General features: G+C 38.5%; 1 protein-coding gene across 5 annotated transcripts in view; it reads right to left on the reverse strand.

The window, feature by feature from the left end:
* The window catches only part of LOC116842150 (DNA-binding protein D-ETS-4), an 80,931-nt gene extending 77,459 nt beyond the window's left edge, over nucleotides 1-3,472 (reverse strand). For 4 of the 5 annotated variants that reach the window (XM_032810923.1, XM_032810921.1, XM_032810925.1 and 1 more), the window contains exons 1-2: nucleotides 3,155-3,472; nucleotides 1,480-1,604 (exon numbers count right to left, since the gene is read on the reverse strand). The gene's annotated coding sequence lies outside the window, so the exon portion shown is untranslated. Of the gene's footprint in view, nucleotides 1-1,479; nucleotides 1,605-1,697; nucleotides 1,818-3,154 lie in introns of those variants that run through there. The other variant, XM_032810922.1, reaches the window with a different exon arrangement.
* Nucleotides 3,473-6,273: the final 2,801 nt, after the last annotated feature.

Below are 6,273 nucleotides of genomic sequence, written 5' to 3' on the forward strand. Positions count from 1 at the left end.
AGGAGGAGGAGGAGGAGGAGGAGGAGGAGGAGGAGGAGGAGAAGAAGGAGAAGAAGAAGAAGAATACGAGGAGGAAGAGGAGGACGGATGAGAGAACGACACGAAGAGAGAAAGAGAGAGAGAGGAGAGACAGAGAAAGAGAGAGAGGGAAAAGGAGAGAGAGAGGGGAGGTGATGGTACGCTAAAGAGACGTACGTTCCCACACAAACCCCCCAAGATGCGTCCTGGCATGGTCGGGCCTCTGGACCCCCGATGCCCAGAAGCTGATAAAAACAGCTACAAAACTGCCTACCGGTGTTTTCTGCCTTTTGCTCCTGCATTACTCCCCCTTACTGCCGTCTCTCTTCGACACCTTCCTCCCGCTCCTCGGCCCTACGCGCTCTCCTACGTGTGTTCTCCGTTTAATCTAGCCTCAGGACCAAGGATGACGATACCGACGGGTTTTCGAGTAATTATTTCGCAATTGCGAAATAATCTTGAATACGACGATTTCTAGTCCGATTAATTCGTTCACGTTTGTTGCTTTCCACGCACGAAACTTCGTTTAATCGACATGTTATCGGAGAATACTTTTCTTGTCGATGTAGTAACCGAGATGTTTGTGTTGGTGCAAAAAAATATACTGATTTACGTAGAATTATCGACGGGTTTGCACATTTTTACTTCCGTTCAAAGACAGTCAATATCGATGTGACGCTAATGATAGCGCAACAAACGTCTAACAGACGTCATCGTGTAAAGAATTGCGTAACTGTTGTACATAAAAAGGTATACCTGAATCGAAACTGCTCTATATTATCACTGCAGATTTCACCGAACAAGTAAAGAACAAGTAAACGAAATAGTTCCGCTTTAATCGCAAAAACTCATGAAGCTGATATTTATCAAATAATAAACTAAATCTAAATGCCGGTCGGAATTTCGACTCGGGGAAGAGAGGATTTCTCTTTTCTTGATAAATTCATCAAATATCCTTTGACACATTAAATATTGTGATAGTCATTGATGACCAGTACTATGATATTATACTGAAAGAAAAAATATCTAAAAAAGAAAAAATATTTATTCGATGGGTAATAACATATTTGCTTAAATTTAAATATTATTTACTTAAATACAGTAAATAATTGCTTTCATAAGAAGCTAAGATTAAAAAAAATGTATATCTTTGTGTTTGAAATATATTTATATTAATATAAGCAAATATGTTATTAATATCCATCGCGAAATAGTATTTTTTATTTCTTAGATATTTTTTCTTTCAGTGCATCTTGAGTCATTAATTATGTGTGAAACATTGGTACGACCAACAGAGATTTAGTGAAACGAGGTAAAAGATACATGCGTCTCTAATTACACTCATTTGCCGCATCTTTGGTACTTGGATCATGAACTTTCACATTATCAACGAAAATCAACGACGCGGTAATTAACGTGTCAAAATCAGGAACATCCTGCATAATAAATTATTTGACATACTTGGGAATGTATGATGTATCGCTGCTCGCATCCCAGCGTCCTGTGTCCTGGCTTCCCAACGCAATGTCTTGGCTCCCGGCTGCTCCGTCGTGGCACTGACATTGGCACTGGCACTCGCGTAGGCACTGTTCGATCAGAGAAACGTGTGTTAATTAACGCGATATATCGACGAGAATCTGATTAAATATTCAGAGCCGACGGAATCGTAAATAACGCACAGGTACTCCGCGTCGCAGTACGTGTGTCGCCCGACGCTGCTCGAAACGTAATAACGCGAACATGAAAAGGTACGCGAGACAATACCAAAACAGTAAACACAAAGGGCGAACTCATATCCAGGCTAGCGTCAACCGTCGTCGTTCACCGATTAATGACGTGTAAGTAATGTCGGTAACCGAGAGATCATATCCTATCAAAACATCAACAACTATCAAAACACACGGCGAGTGCCATCCTAAGTTTACGAACGCCGTTTTTCCACGTCTGTTCCACGTCTGTGTGTGAAAGAGTTATTGTCACTGTACAATGAGGAAAAAATTATCTTAAAATCAACAAATATTTTTTTTATGGGTGCCATTAATATATTTAATTAAATTCTCTTTATTTAAATCAAATATTGCTTATCTGATTTAAGTAAATAATATTTAGTTTAAATAAAGAGAATTTAGATTTAAATAAATATGTCAATGACATCCACCAAAGAAATATTTGTTAATTTTAAGATAATTTTTCCCTTAGCGTACCGAATTCAAATTTACATCTGTATTGATGTATGTTATTGAAGCACATTGTATGTGACACAACTGCTATTTCTATTACTCTTACACAACTTCTTCCTTATTATTTCTTTTGAATCTTCAAATCTTATCGAAATTGTCAAGGACAATAGAAAATTATAATGAACACATTATGAAGAAAGAAAGTTTGTTCCTTTATCTGCCCATTAATCCTTTATCTACTCGTGTTAATTATTTAATTTTAATATTTGTTCCTCGCACATTTTATTCTATTTGGCATCGAGTAACTTATGTGATTAACACATTACTCTTTGAAATTAAGAAACAATCAAATGCAGGTGAAATATCTGAACAACTAAACATTAAGTAATTTTAAAACAAGTCTTTAAGCCTTCTTGAAACCACAACACGGAGAAAACTGCGGTGAGTAACCGTTTATAGCATCGAATGTAGGACAATAGCCTGTGTAATGTTATATCTCGAGATTCTCCATTGATTCTTCGAGTCAAGGAGAACCACAGAATTGATGTAGAACTAAAATCTCGAATTGGCTACCGGTTATTTCTGTATGAAAGTACCTCTAAGCATTATCACGTTTAAGAGGGTTAATTACAACATCAAGTTATACGCAATGAAAACGATAATCACCGTCAAAGCATGCTACGAGATATAAAAATAACGGAACTTTATTCCGTTACAGATATCGTCCGTGAAGGACACTTCTGACGCAAAAGAACATTTGATTTGCAATAGACGTAACGGCCACGAGAGAGTTGCAACACCATACTAAACTACAAAATGTTCGCGTCCTTACTCATTTCTTTTTTCCCTTCAGAATTTACCCCATGATGTTACCAATGCGCTCGTGTTGTCGAGATGGCGATTGCGACACATACACACATACACACAGACATATATGCACAGAGAAAGAGATTTACCGTGGGAATCGCGGCGATGGAGCCTATCGTCGGCGCGCAATTCCACCATGGTCGCGGATGCGATCGGCGCGATGGCGGCGTGAGTCACACGTGGCGGTTGCTACACTTTCTATGATTCAGTGTGAAAAGAGAGTCGAGAGTACTGCATGTATGTGCGCCATGCCGCGCGAACAAGCATTGCGAAACTATCGTCGATCGGCGGATTATTATTAGGAAGGTACGAGCGCGCGCGCTCGTTTACACGCGCGAGAGCGAGCAATCAGCCTGGAAAGCGACGCGTGAAATTACGACGATAAGTTCCGTTGCGGATCACGGTGATACGGGAACGCAACGGAAGTGACTAACGCGATTTTTAAAGTTCCCCCGTATGCCGTTTATGACGTCCATTGCCTGCCCCCTTCCTCTGCTAAACAACGGACATTTATTTCTCTCGACTATCGACGTGCTAGATCGAGCGGAGAAAGGTCTGAGGCTTACTTTGTTTACGTCGCAGAACAGCTCCGCGAGAATTGTTGGTGCTCGGAGTGACGATCGCGGAAAAATCGGACGCGGACCGGTCGCGGAATCTGCCGTTCGGACCTTATGGATTTCGTCACTTCCGGTACAGAAGATATGTATAAGAAGAAAACTCTTTGTAAGGCTGATCAGTCAGCTAAGAACTCCGCGCTGACGGTGGCAACATGATTATAAAGGATAAAATAATGAACTATTCATTACACAGTGCAGATTATTGCAATAAGTTAGAATGAAAAAAAGTATACTTATTGCACTTATTGTAACTTATTGCACTAATGCAAAGTTCATCGAAAATGAATAGACTTAATGATATAAATAGACGACCAATTTTTTTCTTGCAAACTATAGCGTTATTACCGAGCATGCATATCACATGTGATACAATTGTGGAAGTATGGAACTGTTCCGGATATTGTGCTTATTGTGATATTGAATGCGTATATTGAATGCGTAGTTAGTATAGTGATATTCGACATATTTTGCGGTTATGTAATAAGTTATTTCGGCAAAAGGGGAGTATCTAAAGCATTTCACAAGTATGTAGAGCAGATTGCAAGTATCATTTTAATGATATATTTTTTGTTTAACTGTGGTTTGCAGGAATTTTGGATATGGTTTTCCTTCTGACATCATTAATCTAATACAGCCGCGATGACTAATCAGAAGCCTTAAGTGGAAGAAACAATGCTTCATCGGAGATGTATACTCTGTCGCAAAGGTCTATATATGTTTTTCATCGAATGATGTTGCAGTCCGATATTGTCATAGCCGATTATTGCGCATATACATTAGCGTGCATATTAGCAGTGGCTCTTAACAACTTGAACAACTTGAAGCGTCGCGCCTTTATTCGATCAAAAATATGCAAACCGTTTTGCAACCGAGCATATATCTATGTTTCCGACGTGCGATTCTCCCGTCTTTATTGCACAGAAATAGAAATGAGACAAGAGATAGAGGAAAAGAGTCATGCAATGTGAAAGATTAATGTCGAATAATGCAAAATTGATAGCGCTATTGTAGTGCAATTTTTGTTTTAACGGAGAGATGGGGGGAGAGAGAGAGATAAATATTTGCAAACTTACGAGTAAAGATGCCGTCTGAAAGACTCATCTGTTACATAACGCTATCGATAATTGCAATTACAGTTTATCCTTCGTACTTATGCACAAACGCGATTACACGCGCCTAAAAAATACGAGATGATCGTCGCTGCCGCTTATATGCATCTATCGACATCGATCGTCTCGCAAAGAACATCACGGCGACGCTTCCAGTCTCCCTTCCAATACACTCGGAAAATCCCAAGACGATCGTATCTCCTTATTTTCCCTGCTTACACGATCTTCCGTGCCGCATGTAACGAACTATCGCAGGATCGTATCGCGGATCGAAGTATCACAGAGTTGTGTCGATTTAATAATCCAATCGATAAAATGAGCGGTGACAAAGTACTCGGTATTTTATATCTTTCAAGTCGCTGTTATTTTATTACGTAATTTCAGGTTCAATCTTTTTAGAGATAAACCGTAGTACATAATTGACCTCACATTTTATTTCGAGCCAATTAATTTTACATTTCGCGATAAATGCAAGTTTAAATTCATTAAAAGCCCATTTTGTCATGCTCTAAATTTAAATCGAAATTAAACTTCAAATCATTCGGCGTTAATTCGAGACAATCTTCGGCCGCCCGAAGTCGCAAGTGGAAGGTAAAAATTACAACCATTAATAAAAATAGCCATTAATCGCAATTACCCGGCGCGTTCGCGGAATTTGTTCGAGTACTCTTTCTTTTTCTTCAACTCGGTGAAAGTGCTGGATACGCTGGAGCTCCGTTAATTTATTTAAATTGCCGTGGTCTCTCTCTCCCTCCCTTCCTCCCTCCCTCTCTCTCTCTTTATCTCTCTCTTTCTGTTTCCCTCCCGTAAGTTTCTCGACGATTCGACTCGCCATTGTCGGTGAACCGACGTTATTTATTGGCGCGTAATTTCGTTTCACAGTTACCAATTTTTACCGCGTTGATGTTAAAATTGCAACGCGAAAGAGAGATTAAGACCGCGCTCTTCATTGTAACTGAAGGTCTGTAACGTAGAAATACAGTAGGCGAAATCTCTTTGAATTAGCAAACAAACTAATACAAGAGCTATACAGAGCTATAGAGCTATACATAGAATTTTATAATAAAAATTAATATAGGATTTTGTAACCGAGGAATAGATTGACATTCCGCAGTAATATAAATTATGTCTACTTGTACGTATGTCGAATACATTTTTAATGCATAACATGGCAGCCTTATTACATGTATTAAAGCGTGTCTACTTTTATACATCTCGTATATATTTATCATAATATATAGCATGTGCGTAATGTCTCGTAAATCAAATTATCCAATTATCTGTAATCAAAACTATATTTTTAAAATAATTGGACTTCCCCGAATTTCGAATATTATCATCAAACCTATAATTATCAACATTGTAACATCAGAATGAATTCATGCAAGTGGAAATCGCATTCTCAATTAAAAAATACAGATATATGTCGCAAAATTTTTCTTTATACTCTTTATTTTTATTAAAATATATATGTATTTTCAT

Source organism: Odontomachus brunneus, unplaced genomic scaffold, assembly GCF_010583005.1.
Source record: "Odontomachus brunneus isolate Ranch 3 - 2012 unplaced genomic scaffold, Obru_v1 Obru_scaffold_021, whole genome shotgun sequence".
Classification (NCBI taxonomy): domain Eukaryota; kingdom Metazoa; phylum Arthropoda; class Insecta; order Hymenoptera; family Formicidae; genus Odontomachus; species Odontomachus brunneus.